Genomic DNA, 23,199 nt, shown 5'->3' on the forward strand with positions numbered 1-23,199 from the left:
CCCAACATTGGCATTTCCAAGCTCCTGGAAACTGGCAGGCATTTCACTCACAGCAGCATCCACTGTGGGGGAGATTGCAATGGTGTGCTTGCTTCATGAAGGTTGAACCACTAACAAAGTTATGTTGGAAATGAATCCTCTCCCAGTTTCTAGCAGGAACAAAATTCCATTGAAAACCTGTGGCCTCTAGCTCTGAACCCCCCCCTCCTTCTCCACTAGACAAACCTATCAGATGGGGAAGAGGGCTCTTTCCTAAACATCTGTGGAGATCTACAACTAGTCGGTTGGCTTCCCCTACGTGACATTTCCAGGCAGATTTAATTTTCAGAATGAAAGCTATTAGGCTCTGGAAGATCCCTCCACTCTGCTCATGAAGACAAGAGGCAGGTGACTATGATGATGCTTTAAACAAAGGGAAGAAAACTAAGTCCAGAGCTGCAGCCTGAAAAATACCCCTTTCAAAATAACTAGAGCTGCCGATTTAAAACTCTGGGCTGGGATTTCCTCAGAACTAGGGAGCCCTTAGGGAGGGGGGGAGGACAAAAGGGAGTGGGCCAAAGAGGAACTCCCCTCACTTCAGCTCCCCCCAAGTGCCCCCAAGTGCACGACGAGGCCCTGCCTCCCCACCCCTGACAGGCTTTGTCCTGGGCCCCCTCCCCTCCTTTTTCTACTCTCTCTGGTGAACTTAGGAGCTCACATAGGTTCAATAATTGTGTCTACTGTAGTGTCTCCCAGGTGATCTATCCAGCCCTAGTCTGTCTCCTAAGCTCTAGCCCCTTGTCACCAACTGTCTTCTGGACATCTCAAGCTGGAATCTGATCAGTGTCTCAAAGTCACTATGACAACAGAACTGGTTCTCTTCCATCACCTCTCTACCCCAAGCCTTCTGCTCCTGGGGCCTGCTCTTTCTCTATCGAGGGCACTGGCAGCTTTCCAGTCTGTAACTCCTCATTCCCCATCGTGGCCCTTAGAGTAGGGGACCGCCACTAGGCTGGCACGTGTCTGTGGCCCCAGCTGTATTTACTACTTAGCGGTTCCTTTTCGGCTCAAGGTGGAGGTGTTCAGGCTTGGGGCAACCATTCTATGTGGCCGAAGATCTGGGGGCCATTGAGTGAGCTCGATTGGTAGCAAGGGGAATTTCTTAAACAGAGAACATAGCCACAGACAAAAGGAGGAGAGCAAGCCCTTGCCAGAAGATGAGGATTTTGGAGAAGACTGTTCAGAGCAAGGTAAAATGTAAAACGATTAATCGGCAGCGCTGCTTTATGTTCTAATGAGATCCAAGTATCAACAGATTGTGACAGTCAGTACAAGTGACTGGATCCCCTTGGAAGTAGTTCTGATAATGTCCTTTCAACTGAACAAAACATTTATGTTCAATTCTTTCTATTCTTGGAACCACGAGTGTTTGTGTTTCCCTAAAGCTCCTAGGACGTGATGTTGCATTGTGGGAACTTGAACTGTGTATGCTCTAGAGTTCAAGGCAAGCAGAAGAGATTAGAAGTTTCTAGATGTCACCAAAACAGCAACCAATGGATGATCATCCCTAGAGGCCATGGAGTTGTGTGAAGTGATGCAGTCAGATAGACAGCCTTCCTCCAGGCATGCTGTCCAAAGTCTCACTGCACAGAGTACCTCTTCAATGTGCTGGCCCAGCTGTGGAACACTAAGAACTCATGGAAAAAACCCCTTTGGCCTGTCCTCCTTCCCCAAGAATAGGACTCTAAGCCCCAGGCCCAGTCCATGTCCCAACTCTGCAGGCCCAGCAACACAGCAGCCCACTCACTTCTGCTACTACTCCCTGCATCTCACACAGCCTCAAACCCTAGCCCAGTCCATGTGCTGAAAAGTTGTAAATAGGCCTTCCTGGCCAGAGCCCTCCCCCTCCCCTGTTTTCACATGGTTTTGTTTGTCTCTCTGTGTTGATCTGACCTGGAAAAAACGTTCCAATGGAATCTCTCCTTGGATTTTCCACTCACCAGACAATCTGGGGCTCTCGCTCCTTCTTTAGAGTAGGGGCTATGGTAGAGAAATCTAAGCTGTCTTTGCCTGTCCCGCTCAATCTACTTACTTTACTAAGGAGGGAGTAGCATCATATGGCAAGTTAGCAGAAAAGCCACAACTAAAACTCTTTAAGTCCAGGGTCCTTTGGCCTGGTGACCATCAGGTACTGAGACTCCCAAAGACAAATGCATTCCAGAATAGTCAATGTTGTCCTAGCACAATAAAATGGCCTCAATCTAAATTTGGAGAAGCTTTCCAGTCATACTGATTTCATTACCTTGCTGGATACTGAACACCTAAATAGCCCCTTACAAGGCCTAATGTTACCAATAAAGCACAGTACAACCCTTCCTCAAGAGAAGGTAGGAAAAAGCAGCATTTGGAGGCTCTTTAAGGATTTTCCAAAGACTAACCAGGATTTTTTTTCTTGAGCTTTACAATTTAATTTTTTGTCTTGCCCAAGCCTATGTGACTGTTAGCCCACTGATCAAAGTCGAGGAATTTCAAGAGCGAGTTAACCCTAGGAACACATGGCTGGGAAGGTTCTCTTATGAAATGAGAACTATCTCAAAGGATAGCTTTTAATCTCATCGGCAATTTAATGTGATAAGTGGGGTCTGGAGCTAGATTGGGAATCAAGCGTTTGCTATAAACAAGGGAACGTACACGAATCAGTCACCCTGTCCAGTCTCCCCCACTGCCACACAAGTTTCTCATCTGTAAATGTCAAGTGGGTACTATTTGATTAGATGTCTTTATTACCCGAGCTAAAGGCAAGAATATTTTTGTCTTTGGCAAAAAATGTTGAGGACAGCATGTCTTTGCAGCCATGCTGATTTCTAACTTTGCAACTGACAAAACTGTCACAATAACAAGGAGGATACTCACATGCTCAACCCTGAGGAAGGTGCCAAAGGAGGCAGGCCCCCCTAGAGGAGCATCAAGTGACCAAGGAAGAAGTGTGCGCTGCCCCCTCTGCATGCCAGCGCCCTGGGCCAAAACCCAGTTTGCCCTGTGATAGTTCCTGAAGTGTTTGATACCTTTCCAAAGGGAATCTGACAATAACATCATTCATGCCTGAGCTACTCTTTGATTGTAAATAAACTACCTTTAGAATTATACTGACTCCTTTCGATTTCCAAGGGGTCATTCCATAAACTGGAACAGCAGCTTAGCAAATGAGACACATGCCTACATGTCCTCTATGTTTCCTTCCAGCTTGCTGATACTTGGAATGTGAAACACGAATAGTTTCTTTCATTCAATCAATCAATCAATCAATATTTACAGAACACCTACTTTGTGCCAGGAATCATGGAGGGTAAAGATAAATAATATACATAAATATATAAATTATATAAATAATATAAATAAATAAACAAAGATAAATAATGAACAGGTCTTGCCCTCATAGAACTGATGATCTTGCAGAAGACACAAGAAAGGCACACAACTCTAATTCGGCATAGAGTACAGAAGAAAGATATGGACAAAATGAAAATAATATATAAAATAGAAGAATTTCTTACTTCTCAATAAGCAGAAAAGGTCAGATGCTGTCTTTTTCATGAAATACATCTTGGGGATTCCTTTAAGACTTAAGTCTCATTCTAAATAATAAATTAATCTCTTGCATGAAAAGCTTAGACCCCAGAATGCAACACCCTGGAGGTTATGATTTTTGGCATTGCTAAGAGAGCAACGTATCAAAGCATCTTCTCCAACATAAGGGGGCTCCTACTGTGTTCAGTCAACAGGCCACTTCCAACTTCTAACTCCTTAAAAATAACCTACTCCAACAAGTCTGACAGCTACAGATGTGAAAAATATACTCAACCGGTCCACCCTCTGCTGTTCTAAATATCCCAATCAGTTGGCACAAAAACAGTAACAACTAATTTGAGATATTAATGGGTTCTCTAGTTGAATATTCAAATAACAAACTGAGAGAGAATTTTTGGCTGAAAATACTCCCACTTTCATTTTCCCTTACACGACAGCGAAACATTGACCAGCAAAGAGTACGTAGCAACGAACCATCAGGAGATTCATAAATCTCTACCTGGCTGACTGCTAGGACAGCATGGAACTTTGTTCTGAACATGGTACATGGCACACTATGGCTTTCTGAGAAAGTAGAAACAAATAGCTCTTTCTGACAAGAATATTGAACGAAAGTAGGCAACGGATAGATTACCTGATAGTGAAGATCAAAAGAAAGACTCAAGACCACATGCAAACACAGAGAAATCCGATATTGTTCAAGATATTTCACCATCCAGAAGTGTGATGTTTGCTCTGGGTTGTCCAACTCTTCAGATTAATCCCTGCCCATCCCTTTCTAGGAAACTATGGGTTTCCATCTTACTAATGATTGTATCATCTGTCCTTCCTATGCTAACCCTCTATCTTCCCACAATGAAGGTGTAGCTCCCACTATCAAGGCCCTGGTTCATCACCTCTTACCTGGACTATTACCACAGTCTCCTAATTGGTCTCCCCAATCCATCTTCCACCCAGTGGTCCAAGCCATCTTCTCATCACATGTTCTGCCCATGGAATTCTCCTGTTTAAATGACTGGCCCCTTCAGTGGCGCCTTATGGCTTCGGCTACTCTGATATTTGGATCTGTCGACTGGATCAAATAGAAACTCTTCACCCTGGCATATCAGGACCTTCACTATCTGGCTCTCATCTCCCTTTACAGCCTTAGCTCACATTGTCCTCCTTCCTGGCCTCAACATTCCTGCCACACTGAACTTGCCTGTTCTCCAAACCAGACTCTTAAATTTCCCAATCTGCCCCAGGGTTTAGGACGCCCATGCTTTGCTTTCTTCCTGCATATGTGAACCCTTGTTTTCCTTTGAGGCCCAATCCAGGTGCTACTTTCCTTGCAATCTCTCCACAGCTGTTAGTGGTTTCTCCCTCCATTGACTGTCTGACCTCAATCCTGGCTTCAGCTACTTACTACAGTGTGACCTTGGGCAAAGTCACCTAATGTGTCTAAGCCTCAGTTTCCTCCTCTGTAAAGTGGGGAGGTTGAATCAGATTCCCTCTAGTGTTCCTTACAGACTTATGGTTCCTTCCATAAATCTCCAGTCCTCAGAATTCCTGACCCCTATCTCCAAGCCATTCTGCATCCTAAGTAACTGCTTTAGCTTATACTAGAAAAGAAATCAAAATAGGAGACTAACCAAGCATAGACACGAGATGAGAGTGACACCTAGTTAATTGGACATAATCACTGAGTTTCATGCAACAAGTATCTAATGAGCAACTCTGCTGGTAATGACACTGTGCAGTGGCTGACGAGACCCCTGTCCTCAGGGCCATGGATGGGCTGGCAGCATTGAGGAAATCTGTATGGGAGACAAGTAGCCTTTGAGGCTGAGGAAAAAGGATCATTCTAGCTACCATCTCTGAAGGATTCTAAGACCATAGGTAAATCTGAGTCTAACAAACATCCTATGAGGCAGATACTCTGGGCACAAGGATCCCTGTTTAAAAGATGAGGAAACTGAGACTCAGCGAGGTGACTTATTTGCCCACAGTCATGGAACCTAAAAGTGGCTGGGATGTGATTCAAACTCGGGCCTCTCCCAACTCCAAGTCTGACATGAAGGGATCTTGGGTGAGGAGAATGGTAGGAAACTACATGGGGCTGGAGTTCAGTGGGAGATGAGCTGACTAGGTTTAAGCCAAACTCTGGAAACTTCTGAATTCTAAGTGGAAGATCTAGACTTGGTTCTTTACTGAAAAGGTAAAAAAGGAGTCACTTGGGGTTCTTGAATTTAGTAGTACCATGAAAAAAATTGGTGCTTTCCAAACACTCTTAGTCAGGGAGCAGTACAGAAGTGGCATCAGAGGAGGGCAAGGCTGCACACATATAATTCAATGACTTCTCCCCTGAATAAGTCCATGTGACACCTCAGTCCATCAGGAAGGCACACATACCATCTACCAGCCTCCATTCTTTCCAGGCTGCCCAGATCACCCCACACTTTGAGGGCCTCAGAGATCTGTGGAGAGCAAAGCAATTGGGAAGCAGAAAGAAGGGGAAGGTCCATCAGCTTGGCCCGGATGGGAAAGGGGACAACATCTTGGCATGGTTTTTCTAGGACAAGTTGAAGCCCAAAGGGTCTTGAATCCCATTCTCCAAGCAATATTGTTTGGTGTGTTTGTGTGTGTGTGAACACACTAAGTACACTGTTGTTTCCTCTCTCTCCTTAGATCCTCCTCCCAATTTATATTAATTAAATAAACTGGCATGTGATCCATGAGGCAGAGTGGCCAAGAGCCAGCTGTGTGGCTCTCGTGTCTGCTGCCTGGCCAGAGCTGGGCAGGGACCTGGCCCAGGCTCTGAATCAATGAAGAGAGGATTATTTCTTGGGGACAGTGAAATACCGTCACCACGCCGTCTGGATGCACAGAGTTCACTGGCATTCTCTAAGCTGGAGAAAATCCCTTTTCCTGCACTCACTGTTCAGTCCCCTACTCTCTCCTCCAACCAGGGCTCTTGAGAACAAAGGCCATTGGCTGGACCCTGAGAGCACAGATGGTGACTCCTACCTAAATTAGCAGAGAAGAAAGAAAATGAGTGGCTTTCCCTGATATTTCTCAAGCCATCTCCTTTCATCACATTAGAGTGAACTTCAGACCTGGAAAGGTCTGTAAATCTCTTCCTATGGCCCAGCACATACCTTCCCAGGAGGTCTCTCTGGACTGGTTTCAAGAGATGACAGAGCCCTCTAAGAAGCCCTCTGGCCCATGAGGAACCAACCAAGGAGACCAACACATTAGCCAAATGTTGGCATCAGCCCTAAGCTTTGGTCTTGAAGTGCTGAGCAAATCAAGGATGGGGCTAATGGGTATAAAGTGATGAATGATTTCAGTCCAACTTCTAGATTCCCACAGCTCAATGGAGTTGCCTTTAAAGAAAAGTCAAAATATGCTGGCCAAAAGCCCAGGTCTGGCCTGGAATCTGAGGCAGGTAGCTATTGACGTGGAATTTGAGGATGTCAGGCTTAAAAGAGCAACCCCACTGCCATCATTCTCTAATAACCAGGAAGAAAATAATAACAAAAGTGTTTGATGTGGTAACAATTAGAATGAAATAAACCAAAAGCAGGCTAGCTTGTAGCTTCCTACTTTAACCAAAACTGCTCTTGCTGCACACTCACCTTAGTTATTTTTGCCACTGCAGATGCTCTCAGTGCCCTCTAAACTCCTGCACCCTGTGGCAAAGCCCCAGTCACCAAGACTGGGGAGGTCACAGTGTTGCCTCGAGCTTGTCCTGCTTAGAGTACTGAGCAGTAAGAACATTCACAGTGATGACTGTGGGTCATAGAAAGAGCCTTCCCAGCAGGGCCCCTGCCTAGCTTTCCAATCTTCTTTCTATTGACTCTCCCCCAGTGCTCCACCCGTCAGCTCTGGAACTTGACACTGGCAGTCCTCGAGGCCTGGAATGTTCTCCCTCTTCACCTTGGCCTCCTGGAATCCCTGGCTCAAGTGCCACCTTCTACAAGAAGCCATCCCTGATCGCTCACCTAACAGTGGCTTCCCTTCCAAGGATACCTTAGACCTAATATGTACACTTCTCATAGAGGCGCAAAAGTGTGTGTGTGTGTGTGTGTGTACATATATACATATACATACATGCTCTCTCCCCCCCAGAATCTAAAGCTCCTTGAGAACAGAGAATATTTGCTTGGAGCTGGAGCACACTAAGTATTTCATAATTTAATTAAGCTTTCTGATTGATGAATGCAGAGTTAGCTTTGATAGATGCGATATCACGCTATTGACTCACACTGACCTAAAACTCCCAGATATTTTTCCGAGACCACTCCATAGCCCCACCTTTTCCACAGGATATATAATAGATGACATTTTTATATGGTACTTTAAGGTTTACAGAGTACTTTACGTGTCATTTCATTTTATCTTACAACAATCCTATGAATGACTATTATAGGTTTTTGCCCCATTTTACAGATGAGAAAATTATTCCTTGGGGAGATTGTGTCCATGTTCACACATTTTTATAGACCAAGCTCCTTTCTCTTTTGTGGGAAGTGAGAAGAGTATTTGTCTTTCTGTGGTCTTACGGCACCTCTCCCTTTTTCCATAATCTTTCAGAGATCACTGGAAGTGGTCAGTTCCTTCAGTTTTAGGGCATGAATTTCATCTGTGCCTGATGATGCTGCCTAGAGGCACCTAGGGGTTCTCCCATTATCTTGCTACTTCTCTTGGGTTTCAACTTCCTATTAGCCATTCTTTATTCTGTCCTTTTCAGTCCAATGATCATTCTCTTTAGCAGAGAAAAGAACCTTTTCTCTATTATCATCATGCCAGCCAACCAGGGCAATAATGCAATTGTAATCCTTTCTTCGATCTTCCTCTTTTACCCAATGCGGCTTTCAAAAAAAACCCCTGCATGTCACCATCTCCTGAGATACAGCACTCCTGCCACCACTAGTGGAGAATTATGCCAGGTTTTCCCTTGCTTTCATCTTTTGTACATGTCTTTAAAATCTACCAAGATCAATGAGTTTCCTGTGCATCCTCATTGGTCTCTTTTCTACACTTGCCCCTTTTCTGCCTTAGTAGAAATGTTTCTTTTCATGCCTTCAGAAATTGATTCTTGAGAGATTCTCGTGCTTCCAGAACTGACTTCACCTGTATAATGTTTGACCCTGCTGCTCTATCCTTTCTCTGACCCCTGGGTAATATGCTCTCCCAAAGTCTAGGCTGAGGGTCAGACTAGGTCCAGATTTTCTCTGAGATAGAGTAGATGCTTTCTGCCTCTCCATTCCAAAACTCCCACTGTCCTTAAGCAACCATTTTCTTCTTACTGATGGAAACTAGGGCCTGAATAAGTTCACCTCATTGGTTCCTCCAACTCTTGAGGAATGAAGTGACCATCAATGCAAGTCAAAAATGAGTAAATAAATACTCTGGGGAAGAGAGAGTCAGGAGGTTTAGTGCTGGCTCCTTTCTTGGATTTTGTCTCCTGAGAATTTCTGGGCTTCTAAACTCAACTGCTGTTCTGATCCCAATAGTGTAGTTAATCTCAATGATATCTCACTTGGTAGCTATACGTAGACTTTTCTCCCTCCCCCTTCTTCTTCACTTTAAAGCCCTTTTGATTAGCTTTGGCATTAGTTTATCAAAGCACAAGCTCTGGCAAGTCCTCTAGCATGGACCCAACAATGGACAGTCCATCTGTATTCTAAGAAAGAGAAGAGCTCAGTTCTGAGAGGCTCATAACCAGATTGGCCCTAGGGGAATACCATGTTCAGCGATGGCAATTCTCAAAGACAATTTACCAAATTAGGTCAGGATCACAGTATGTGACAATGGAGGGAAAACCCAAGATATAATGGGATCCCAGATCCTTGAAGTATAGTCGGTTTATGAAGACTATGGGGGCCCAAACAGGGAATATTGTATAAAGCGGCACGGGTGTGGTCTAATGAGTGTGAGGACACAAATCATGAGCCTTGGATTCTCTTCCCAGTCTATCTCCAGTTTGGGAATTGTTCATTCAATAACCTCCCGCAAGTTCATTAACTGTCAGGGAAAGGGGTTATCTTTTTTTAAGGAAAAAAAAGGATCAAGGCCCATACCTATGCTATTTCTGTTACCATTCCAAGGTTTCTAAGGGTGTCCTTGACTGGACATGTCAAGAAAGGTGTCTGGGACTCCAGGAGCTGTTCATAGAGGGGCTCTCAGGCCTACAAACAGACCCACAGTTCTGAGATTAAGCAGACTCAAATGATCTTGAGATGTAAAGGGAAAAGTGGCCTAAACTCAGACATTCACCCAACCCGCTGGACTTTCTCATCTCAAAGAGTGGCTCACATGTCATGGCACTCAGAACAAAAACACCTTTTCTCTCCTACCCTCTGACACTCATTTTGGGGAAGATGTTTTTTTCTTGCACATCATTCCTACTCCGAGTACCTAGAGGGGATGAAGATGGAGGGAGAAGATTCCCATCCCTTCTTCAAGCTTTAGTCACTGACAACTCCTTTGTGTGGCTTTTAAATTGTGCAACATCATAGCAAAAGAGATCAGAAGTACTGAAATAGCCTCCTCATAAATCGAATCTCTCCCCATTCCAATCCATTCTGTCTACTAGAAGAATCAAGTTAGAAATGAGTAACAGGAAGATTGTAAAGTAGGAAGATGCATTCCTTCCTCACAGGGGTTAGGGACACCTGAAGCACTGGGCCATGAGGCCAAGGAGCTGGGGTACCTCTCATTTGATTTTATTCTGACCTCCAGTGATGACAGAAGCTGACAGACACCTCCGAAGATAAACCTCTGTGGGGGTGGGGGGGCACTTTCAAGGGACCAAGTTGAGGACAACAGCCCTGGTACAGCATTTCACTTGAACCCCTACAGAGTCAAGATTTACTGATCAGTCAAGGGAACAGATGAGGTTCTCCCTGCTTACCATCCCTGAGTGCTTCCTGTATTTGTGTCTATGAATCTGGGAGAAAATCAAAGCCGGTGCATTTCTCCTGATTCCCCCTCCACCCTGATAAGACCCCCCAAAGTTTTCCCTACTTTCCATCTTAAGGAGTCAGGTGAATAACTTTACCCAAGACCTTTAAAGGTCCGAGTCCTCACCAAACACCTGGCTGGGCCACCAGAGACTCCTTGAGGTTTCCTAGACCAACTCATTAGTAGGGACCTCCAAGAAGACCAGTATCTCTATAAATTAATTCCAGCCTTCAACATTAGTCATTGTTCACCATCTTTTTTTGTATAACAAAGCAGAAGTGAGATTTGATAGTGAATCTGTGAGCCTGTATTTTAGCTAAAAATGAAGGGAAGAAGGAGCACATTTCTAATGCCTTGACTCTACCCTCTCCTACCTCACAAGCCAGAAGATGCCCAGAGGCTCTGATATTGACCATTAATCAGAAAGCAAACACTTTAAAGGAGACTGGTTCTCTACATACCAACTTGAAGGTTGAGCCCTGATTCCCAGCTCCCCAGAACTTGCAAGTCATTCTGGATGCTGGTCCCACAGAGCAAGGAAGAGGCCCAAATTGTACGAACGACAACCTAAAAGACAGACCATGGACTGTGTGTGTCTCTACATGTGTCCTATGACCCCAGAAACCTCTATATTCCAAGGAGAAAATGCAACTATTCTCCCCACTACTGAATAAAAATAAATATTTTACATTGAGGGGTTTTTATATAGAAAATTTAAAAAAACCACAGCTTTCATTTGAACATACATACATATCAATCAACAGGCAATTATTAAGCACCTACTATGTGCCAGGTATTGGGGATATAAAGGCAGAATTTGCATTCCAGACAGAGAAGACAAATGGGTACATGGGAGGTGTGTTCAAGAAAGATATGATGATTTGGGAGGGGGTAGGCCTAGGAGTCGGGGATATGGAGACACAATCTAAACACAATTTCATGTAGAAGGTCATGCGAGGAGTTTTTCTAGAAGGAATCTCGATTTTATAAGAGGTAGAAGTGAGGGAAATCCAACAAGGTGGCACAGGGAGAGGCACATATTAGAGGTAGTAAGAAGACCAATTTGGCTGGCCCATAGAGTGCCTGAAATGGAGCAAGACACATGGCAGTAAGGCTGGAAAAGCAAGTTGGAGCCAGCTTTTAAACAAGTCTGAATGGCAGACGAGGTTATATTTGATCCTGGAGGTAACGGGGAAGCACGGGAATTTATTGACTTCAAGGAAGTAACATGGTCACTTTCACGGCGACACCTCGGAGTTTCTGGGCAGTCCAATTCCTCAGCACTTCCTTCCAGAAAACACACAGGTCCCAGCATGTTGCTTAGGCTTCGCCACCTCTTCCATTCCTGTATCTTCCCTTGCTCCTCTCTCTGCCTAAAACCTAAAGTAACCTATTGAATTCCGAACCCTGTTCGGAAGACTTGCTCTTTTGAATTTTTATGGTGATGGCAGTTACTTCTCAGTTGGACCAAGCCAAGCCTTGATACCTCTCCTACTGCTGGCTTGAACTATTTATTCAATATCCCATTGCTATGGAGAGTTTTATATGCTTGTGCCTCATTTAGAGCACAATATTTTCACCTGGGGCAATGGGTACTAAAGGGAGTCTCCTTCAGGGATGAGGGCCAGACATTGCCCCTTGGAGGAAGACAGGAAACTGAGGACTCTTGCCTCAGTAAGCAAAGACTCTCATTCAGGTCTCTACCAATCCGATCCTACCGGATTCAGGCCACCTGGCAGCTTCCTACTTAACCTAATCATTCTTGATAATTAGGTGTTAAGGTTAATTATTGATTCCTCTTGGCATTGAAGGAGCCTGATTGCTGGGGTACTGGGGTGTAAAGAGATAGCTGCTTTGGGGAAAGAGGCCTGAAGTCAAGTCATTACTGTATAAGATTACAATTGAAAGGGAACTTGGATACCATCTAATTCCATTTGCTCATTTTAAAGAAAAGGAAACTGAGGACCAAACTTAAAAAAGAGATTTGCCCAAGGGTAGAAAGGAAGATACATTTCAAGAGGAAATGTGGCATAGTGAATATACCTTGGTTAAAATTCCACCTAAGACACAAACTGTGTGACCCTGGGCAAGTCACCTAACTTTTCTGGGCCTCAGTTTCCTCATCCATTAAATGAAAGGGTTGAACTTGGCTTCTTCCAGATCTAAAGGCATGACCCTATGAACTCTTACTGAAATCGAGTCTGGGCAAAGGTGGGAACAAAAGGAGTTGGAGCTGGAAAGGTCCTGAGAGGCAACTTTGTCACATACTCCATACTCCATTTTATGAAGGGGTTCTTGCCAAAATAGGGACTAGAACTAGGTTTCTCCCCTCCCACCTAGGGCTGCGGTGCCCCCTGCAGATCTTCTAGAGCAGAGGAGCAGGGAAGGGAGAGTAAGAGCTCCCATGGCAGGGGGGTGGGCTGGCTCCTTCCTGGACCTAGCCCTAACCAAAAGACCCTGCCCCCTTCCCTTTCTGGGGAGAGTTGGTGGAAGCGGCCAGCTCTGTGGTCCCCTCTTTGGCCAGCAGCCATGCTGTTCCCTGTTCCTGGACAGGCAGAATGTGCTGCTATGTGGGACCTGAAGGGCCTATTGACATTGAGCAGACTATCTCACTGGCCTGGAAGCCACCCCATTAACCATGGCCATTCTTATTCCTCACAGTGGTGTGCTCTGGCCTTTTAAGTTTCTCTCTTAGCAGATCATCTTCTGCTACAGCTCTGATTGTAAGCTCCTTTAGGGCAGGGATCCAGGGTGTCTTCAATGCTATTTATCTTCCTGGTGGGTGCCAGGATCAGGGTTTAACAAATGTTAGTTGAATTGAACTTCATTCCACTCTTCTTAAGCTACCCTCCTAGCAAAATATCATCGAATCAAAGCCTACCAGACCTCAGATCTAGAATCTCCAAGCAGAACCATATCTTTGTGTCAACTCTGCAACATGTGTGTGGGTCCTTAGATATACATAGGCACCTCATTTCCAATGATACTCAAATACTTTAACAAGAAACACAGCAGGGATTCAATACCAGAGTCATTCACTGAATGTTTTCCCAAAGGAGGGGCTGGGGCTTACGCTTACACAGACACAGACAGACAGACAGACAGACACACACACACACAAGGAAGGTAGAATGGTTTACAAATCAAAGGCTTTAAAATATGCCTGAAATTGGCCTTAGACCAGGCAGAGATTTCAGAGGTCCTCCAGTCCAGCAGCTTCCTTTTCTACACAAGGAAGCCAGAGTTGGAAAATGAGATTCACAAGCAGCAAAAAACTGGGATTACAACCCAGGTAAAGTGACTCCAAAACAACAATTTAATTTGTCTGATTTGCACGTACTGTTTTCCTTTTCATGTCAAAATCTATTTAAACAAAATTTTAAAATCTCCCCAGTCTACTAATTTGCCCTGCAGGTCCCCAATCCTTCCCACTTCTTCCCCTCTCCAGTCCAAGGTCATCCCCTCAGGGCCCAATCACTTTAGGTGAACAGAGCCAGGACAGGCTGTGGACAGCCTTTGGGTGCCCACAGCAAGCCCACTATGGGCACTAGGACCCCCAAGTAGCAGCACTTCCTAGATCTCACCCCCAGGAGTGATCACAATTACTTGATCATGCTGTAGACATGTTCTAACTGCCCTCCCCCTCCCCCACCCCACCCTCAATATAAGCTTTTGCAGCTGACACTTTTCTTCTCTTTGCATCCCTCGGGGCTAGTACAGTGCCTCATACCCAATACATGTTTGGTGAATGGAATGGATCTGTTGTTCTGGTCAAGCCTGGGTTGCCACTCCAAACACAAAGTGAGCCCAGATTCTCCCATCCTTGTGAAGGTCAAGTGCATGAGCATTTCTTAATGGGCACTAATGAAGTCAGGAGAATAATTGAAATAAACCAAGTATTAAAGTTGATAATAGCAGTGCAAATAAGACCCTAATTAAATTAGGGAATGTGGTAATTATTAAATATTAAAGCTTTTGTTCAGCTCCCCAGAGGTCTCCACAAAGAAAAACCCGGGACAGCCATAAAAGTCCAAGAACACAGAGCGTGGTGAGCACCAAGGGAGTTGGGAAGCCATGGTCTTTTGCCAGGAGACAGAACCCTGCACTGCCTGGGCTGGGGGACCTCTGGGCCATATGGACATCCTCCCTGACCAGACTCTTAAGAGAATCGTGGACTGAACCAGTGGGAGGCTCCATTTACATTTGAGAAGACAGACATCACCTAACCAGTTGCCACAGTGAAGAGAATGCCCAAAGGTAAGGAGAAACACAGAACTCGCCCCCTTCTAAAGAACCCTCAAGAGGTCAAGTTGGACACTTGTGTTTCATGTGCTCTCTCAAACATTTTAAGTCTGAATGACTGATGGAAAGAAGTTTGAAGCAGATATTTCAATCAATTGTTCTTTTTCTCCACAGAGAAACCCTGGGAGCACATTTGGAATATCATCTTTCCTTATCCTTTAAATGTCACCGCTAAATCTGGGGATGGAAGGAAAATGGTAACTAACTTTTCTTTCTGGGTGACTAGCTCCAAAATGTTCAAACAGGGTTATAGCTTTCATGATCTTCTGTTCCTATTTTATAGATGGAAAAATAGAGGCCTAGAGTGGTAAAGGAATTGTCTAGTCCAGAATTACACAGTAAAGAGCTGAAGTAAAAGTCAAACCATGGTGTCCTGTCACTCTGTGGTTCCTTATCTGTGGTGTCCTATCTCCCCGTGGTTCCTTATCTGTGGTGTCCTATCTCCCCGTGGTTCCTTAACAGTCACATCCTATCTCTCTGTGGTTCCTTACCTGTGGTTTCCTATCTCCTGGGGGTTCCCCTTCTCTATTCACACTCAAGAAAACACTCTCTACTCCTTGACTTACTTACCTAGTGCCCCAGTTCCCCAGCTCATTCAATCTTCAATCTTCATATTTCAACTTTTCATTCTTCATATGACAAGGACTCAAGGCCCCTTCTTCACCATCCTGGTCACCTTCCCACCTCCCATGCACTCACTGAACCATGGGGCTCAGCCGTGAGCACCAATTCTTCAGCCAACCACTCAGACTCAGTGGCTTCTTCCTTTTATCAGACCTAAATTCTTCCTGATGCTCTACGTACCCAGAATTTGGGCTCTCTTTTCATGTTGAGGTTGCCTCCTTCCTTAGTTTATTATTTCTGATGACCTGTTGGGAAATTATTTGAAAAAACAAGGAAAAGGAGGCCCTCATGGGAAGTCTGATAAGAACACTGGAGAATGTATACCCCAAGTGGGCAAATGTGCTCCTACTCTCAGTGTCTCTGGGATTTCAGAATAGTTAGATATACACTATCACAGGCCTACCCGGTAACCCAGGAAAATGTAGGTTACCCTGAGCTTCCCAACGCTCCACTGGGTACACCTTGGCCTCCTGGCCTTCCCCTCAAGACTCCTCCCTGAATTAGAATGGCCACTCAGTGACTAAGCAAAGGGCTTCATTAGGAAGACTGTCCTGTCTTGTTTGTGGTGGGGTTAAAGGGTAAGCAGAAAAGGAACATGGTCCAGAGATGCCAATGCGTGTGACTTGTGGACCATGGAGGGTTCATGTCATCAAAACGCCTCCCAATTTGCTGCTCTCTTTATTTGTCAAGAACAGCCTGCTCACCAGAGAAAGCTCTCCAAGGCTCTAGGTACCTAACAGTGGCATTTCGGCGATGACAGAGATCTAGACAAGAATAGTGAGGGAGCAAGAGGCCTCGGAGGAATCTTCCTTTCCCAATTTCGGCAGCGGTGAGAGGCTAGACACGCTCCTGCTGTGTTCTTTGTTCTATCATGCGTTTGGAGGGGCCTGGGCTTTTTAATGAAGTGTGGCTAGTGGGCAGCGTGAGCAGCAGGACCCGTCGGCATCGTGGTGGCCCTGCTGCTGAGGTGTCACCGACTGATTATGTCAAAATGGATCATTAAGGGTCGGCTGGAAAAATCCAACTCATTATCAACCTTCTTTGGTGAAGAAATGACAGCACCAATCTGCCCAATCCCATCCATATTAGGCAGGATATTAGGACCAAATGCAAGAAGTGTGAAGATGGGAGATAAGAAAGAGGTACTGATCCACAGGGCTGCCAGAGACTTTCGAGTTCATTGGCTCCATCCCTGTCATTTTAGTGAAGAAGAGGCAGGCTAAGACAAGAGAAGGGACATGCCCATGGCCACAGAGCTACTGGGTCAGAGACAGACCTCAAATCCAGACCTACTCAAATCCAGCACACTGCCTCCATGGCATCTGGGAAGGAAGGGGGTGTTTAGAGCTCCTGTCATCCAAGCCACTCATTTTCCAGAGAAGTAGACCAACCCTCAGGAGGTAGGGGCAGCTTGCCCACTCTGTGGACAGAGCCAGGATCAGAGGCCAGGGCGCTTGCCTCCTGTGCCAGTTCCACGAGACCCTGCTGCCCAGTTAGTTCATTTCCATAAGAATTCCATCTGTTTTCAAACTCTAAATTGAAAAACTTTACACCAACAGAGCAACGAGCACACAAAAAGGCTCTCTTCTTTCACTCTTTATTTCAGCTCGGAGGAGGAAGAAAGGGGTAAACTGGGAAAAGCCTGAGTCCCAGAAAGAAACAAATCCCACCATGGGGCCCAAATCGGGCAGGAGAACTTCTGACAAAGCCTAGGGACAGATACAGAACAAGCAAACAAACATTTGTCCTCTGTGCTGCCCCCAACAATCCACCTTGTCAAGTGCACACAAGGGAAAAGACGAGGAGATTAGGGGTGATGCCCATCAGCCCCATCGCTAAGACCTGCACTAATGTGGCCATTCTCCTCCTAAAAGGCTGGAGTTGTGGCTATGCCCCAGAATGCCAGCCACTACCCCTTTACTGACTGGCACCAAAACCCAGGTTGTATCGCATTGCATTGCACTGCAAGGAAAAAATCTTGTGGAATCTCTATGAAATTACTTCAAGAATAAAACCCCCAAAACAGAGAAGGAAAAAAGGAAGTGAAGAAAAAACATGAAGAGCCTCATTTGCTACCAAAGGGCATCCTGAATTCCTCTGTACTGGGTGGGGTTCAGCAGCTTTCTGAAGGACAAAAGCTAAAATGAAGATTGGGAGGGCCCAGAAAGAAAAGGAACCCACCTGGAAATAATCACATTCTCCTCTTCCTATGGGCACCCAGTCCTCCTGTGGGAGTGAACCGATCCATGTGGGATGAAATAAATGACCCTGAGCTAGATAACAGTTGGGACGACACACTAAGTGACAATGTGCCATAGCTTCCCCAAGCCAGCACTGTCCTAGGAGGCATCTCTCAGCATCTGCCTCCATGTGCTCCCTTGGCTGAAGTGAGAATAATGCTTGTCATGATGATTATGATAGCTGGCATTTATATAACACTTGAAGATTTGTGAATGCACTTTACTATCTTATTTGACCCTTGAAACAATTCTGCTAGGTTGGGCCTATCTGCAACTTAGAGAAGACGGAAACTGAGGCATGATCAGAGAAGGGAACTTATTGATTTGCCAATAGCCACCCTGCTGGTAACCATCAAGCCACCTGCTATGTGGAGACAAGAGGTTTAGAGTGGCCCAATGGACTGGATGTTGGACCTGGAGTCAGGAAAACCTCGGCTCTAAGCCTGGTTTTGAGACTGTCCGGCTGGGTGACTTAGAGTTTGAAGACACCTGGGGTGAAATCCCAGCTCAGGCCCCTCTGAATGTTCAGGGTCACCCTGGGTCAGTCCCTCGATCTGTGGACTCAGACACCCAGCTGTGAATCCTAGCACTACCACTGCTTGCTTATATGGCCTTGAGCACATGATTTAACTCATCTCAATCTCAGTATCCTCCCCCATTAAATAACCAGGGCTGGACTAGCTGGCTTCTGGGGCCTTCCAGCTCCAGCCTATGCTCCTGTGCTGTCAATCCAAGCCAGTGTAACTAGCCAGCCTAAGACCAGGCTTCCCATCTCATCCATTTCCAACAGCCTGTTGTCCACCCTGCTCTCCCATCTCTCCTTCCCAGGAACGGTGTCCTCTGGGCCTGACCTCTAGAAAGCAGCCCCATCTTCTCTGGGGCAGCTAATCCACTCAGCTCTGAGACTCCCACCTGGGGCTGCAGTGTCTCCCACCTGGGGCTGAAGTGTCTCCCACCTGGGGAGCAAGTGAACGCCTTCATTTCTCCTAGCTCTCACTGACTCTCCAGCTCCTCCCAGAGCCTCCGTTTTCAAGAAGGGCCCAGATGAGCCATATTTACTCCTTCATTTCTCTCTGGGTTCCCCTGAAATTCTTGAGCCTTTTTTCTCCACCACACCCCCAAGCAAGTACTTTCTCCTACCCCTCCAGCTTTTCAGCTTCCTTTTACATTACTGTTTTTCCTTCTTAGAATGTAAGCCCCTTAAGAGCAGGGGCTGGGTTTTTTTTTCTTAAATTCTATTTGTATTCCCAGTACTTAGGACAGTGCCTGGCACACAGTAGGTGCCTGATAAGTGTTTGTGGACTTGACTTGAATGAGTGTAAAGTCACCTAAGCTACGAGTTCACCCCAGATCAAGCTTCACGTTTCCTCCACCTATTCACTGTCAACATCTCTTCCTCTGCAACCTTATCTTCCCTTCCCCCCAACACACACACACACACACACACACACACACTCACTCACTTTCCACTTCTGGCTCTGGGAACAGTAATCAAAGCAATATCATCATCAATTCTGGAAAGGATATAATAATTGACTGCCTCATGGTGGGCTCCACTCACCATCCCTGTGAGCAAAGGCAAACAAAAAACTCTTCTGTGGCCACCACTCACTAGAATGTAAGTTCTCTGAAGGCAAGGACTGTCTCATTTCCATATTTCTATCCCCAGTACCCAACACAGTGATTAATAACTGCGTTTTTGGGGGTGCTAAGTGTTGCAGTGAATAGAGCACAGGACCTGGAGCCAAGAAGACCTGAGTTCAAATCCGGCCTCAGACACTTAATGCTTACTAACCATGTGATGTTGGGCAAGTCACTTAACCCCAATTGCCCTGCCTTCTCCCTCTCCAAAAAGCAAAACAAAAAACAAAACAAAAAAACTGCATTTTCATTCATTCATTAAATTTTCATTTTTACTGCCCCACTGCATGTACTTACTCAGTTTCCCTTTAACTAAAAGTAGGGAAGGGGGAGGAGCAAGGAGAAAGCCGACAGACACCCAAGCTGCAAACTTTCATGTTCCGAAGGCCAAGAAAATGGCAGCTCTTTAGATCACACAAGGAGGCTCATCTGATCTAGTCAATCCCTGGTTCAGGCCAGCTGGAACAGAGCTAGGGCCACCAGGTAGAAATCTCAGTTCAGCCTAGACCCAAAGCAAGCAGACATCCGCAGCAAAGCACACCAGAGACAGAAGGCCTAACAAGCCAAGGTGGGCAAACCTAAATGCCATCCCCAAGGAAAATGTGGGAGATTTATAGCACTTGGGAGGAAAATGAATGGATTGTGAGACCTTTCAATAAAGGCTCCTCATTCAGTTTCCATGACTTAACATTATGATGAGGCTGCAGGGACCTTTCCATCTGACTCAGGGTTTTGCAATGCTCAGGACTTATTCTCCCATCAAACACTTTAACTCTCTGAACAGCAAATCTCTTCTGGCTGGCACTGGGCACTGCCTGCTGATGCACTGAGAGTTTGTTCCAGGTGACAAGGGGCACTCAGGGACCCTTAATCATTCAATTATATTTTCAAACGATCTTGGCAAAGTTTGCTGTTATGATGAGGTTAGCTGGGTTGGGGGTACAGGGAGGTAGACTGAGGAGTATGAACGAATCAGCACACATTCTGTTTATTTTGGCATTTCCCCAGGCCACTTCCCATTTTTCCTACTAATGCTCATTTCCATATCTCAATGTGAAAAACCATACATATTCACAAGATCTGAGAGGAGAAAATATGTTGTTTATGAAACAATGGAAGAAAAAGCCAACAGTAAGAATGCAGACAAATGAAGGAGCCATGTTTCTTGCTTTCCCCTGTACGAGACACTTGTGGTCCTTCCCTTAATTCAAGCTTCCCTTCCCCTAGAAGAGTAACATGGAAATCCACGTTTCCCTGGTGGTTTTCCCCACACACTCAGAGGTAGCCTACGGCTTACAAGATGCTACTTCCTCCATTATAGTCAGTCACTGTGAATAAGAACCCCTGAATCCACCCAGTTCTTCACTTTAACTAAGTTTTCCAAACCCACAGCAAAGGCTCCAGAAGTAGCCAGTGTCTGAACATCTGAACAAGCCTGCTTGAGCCCTCTTTTGTTTGTAACATTGGTGAGATTTCCTGCCAGGAGCCCCAGAAATGTCCAAGTTGAGACTTTTTCCTGCAGCATATATCCCCTGTCTTTTATTTTCTGAAAAAGCATTTCAGATGAAGTGGATGTCACACCGCCTTGACAGAGCTTAAGGTGGTCTTGAAGGCTGACAACATTTACTAGTAGCTAGTCCTAGTTAACGCTCTAGTGTAGCTGTGGCCTTCTGCTGCAAAAAAGAGAGAGGAATATGTCAATCATTCCATCTAGGCATTCTGGGCCTCTTTATGTTTTGAGAGAAAATTGGAGGCCCACTGCTCAGGGGAACAGCTTGCAAAGTGCTGGGTAGTCCTTAGTAGGGCAGCTCACCAAATATCGGAATTTCTAATCAGCCAAACATCAGCATGAACAGAAGATGTTCCTTTCATTTTGCCCTTACGCCAGCTAATTTGCTGAATGGCTGATTTCTCCAGTTACTTTCAAGAACATTAGAGACATTTCTTCAAGTTCATAGCAGAATTAGAAGGGAGAAAAAATGCTCCACTGAAAAAGAAGGGCTGCATATGCCCTCAGGAGACCTTGGCAGGTCAAGCTGATACCAGTATCATCCTGCAGGGCATTTTGGTTTGAGTTTCCTTTTCTGGTTATTAAAATCTGCGCTTTTCAAGTATAGATCAAAGACCTAGGGGACGTTGTTGTTTTGTGCTGGGAACCATATGTGAAATGTCCTAAAAGCACAACCCCAGTGGAGAGTGGCCACTTTCTTACTTCAAACTCACAGCCCAGAGTGTTTGTTTCTAAACATGGATGAGGGATTCCACTAGAAACAATGGGTAGAAGTAGCAGGGGAGCCCACCTGGGTAGGTCGCTATGCTATAAGGTACAGGCTGGACTGCAGGTTTTCTCAGGCTCCTTCTAGCTCTGAGAGTCTCTGGAATTATGGGTTCATGACCAAAGGGATGGATATGACTGTAAACATTAGATTCAAATACCACGCAAGGAGTCCTCCCAGCATGGGGACTCCCACATCAAGAAGGGACCCTCTGCTCTCCTCGAAATCTGTTTAACACATTTAACAGAGAATGAGGGTGAGGCGTTGAATCCTGGCATGGAAGATGAGAATTCCAAGTGATACTAGTACTGCTTTAGACCTTAGACTACTGAGAAATAGCAGTCCCTCTAATAGTAACAGACATTGAGACAGGCACCATGCAGAATGGGTCTCTTATCCCAACTATCTTCTAACTGCTAGAGGAAAGGCTCCCAAGGTCTCGCAGATGCACACTGCTCCCCAAGAATCAGCAAACTCTCAAGAGAATGACTTTTCTGGTTTTACATCCTTAAGTTCAGAGGCAGGGTCATTCCAGAATCATGATTCTCATCAAGGCTACCGCTGTAGCAGGGGGGATGCAGAGGGGAAGATGCCTGTCACACTGTATGTGTGTGAGTATGTACAGCTGATAAGTAAACCTTGTGACTGCAGCCCAATTCAGAGATCTCCCTGCTCAAGGAGAAATCAACTGGAGGCAGCAGTAACACAGCTTATGCTTATGCTCTGGGGGATGGTCTCCCCACCTATCCCATCCTAGCCCCAGCCCCTGCTTTGTGGCTCTCCTCCTCTTGGCTCATCATAAGTGAAATTCCTGAAAACCTGTGTTCACAGTCTCTTTCTCCCTTCCCCTATGACACCTCTGTTATCTTGTCACCTTTTTCTCCCACCATAAACCTCACTGTGTAAGAGGTGTGATCGCAGGTCTACATTATACACAAAGAAATTGTCTTAAGTCTTGAGAGTACTTCATTTTTTTAAGAAAATTAAAAAAAATTGGCCTACATCAATGAAAAGTGGAGAAATCCCGTCACACACAGTCCAGTTGAAATTGAGTACTTCAAGCAAAGCAACATTCACTCTGATGGAGTGCACAGCAGGGTCCATACAGAACATTTTGGTTTGATTCTGGTTTCTCCGGAAAAGTTCTGTTGGATCACATTAGCCAACCTTACCTTTATCATGGTGATTTGAGGGGCTGAGAAGAAGAGCATCATCCAATTTATCCCAAAAGGCATAGGGAGCAGTGCTAAGTCAACTGTGTGGATCTTGGGTTTGAGCTCAGCAAGGCATTTCCTGTCCATGGCAAAAATACATGATGCAATGGGAAGGAGTCTCTGCAGGGTCCCATACCAACTGGTTACTGGACCAAGAGAGCAAACCAAGTATTTCTAGCATGGAAGCAAATGTTGGTAGCTGTGCCTACTAAATTACAAGATCAGAGAACAGTAAGAGGGAGAGAGAGAGACAGACAGACAGAGACAGAGAGACAGAGACAGAGACAGAGAGAGACAGAGACAGAGAGAGATAGACAGAGAGAGACAGAGAGAGACAGAAAGAGAGACAGAGACAGAGAGACAGAGACAGAGAGAGACAGAGACAGA

The sequence above is a fragment of the Petaurus breviceps genome, unplaced genomic scaffold (assembly GCF_028583685.1).
Source record: "Petaurus breviceps papuanus isolate PSGF00001 unplaced genomic scaffold, PetGlider_PUasm1.0 90681, whole genome shotgun sequence".
NCBI lineage: Eukaryota > Metazoa > Chordata > Mammalia > Diprotodontia > Petauridae > Petaurus > Petaurus breviceps.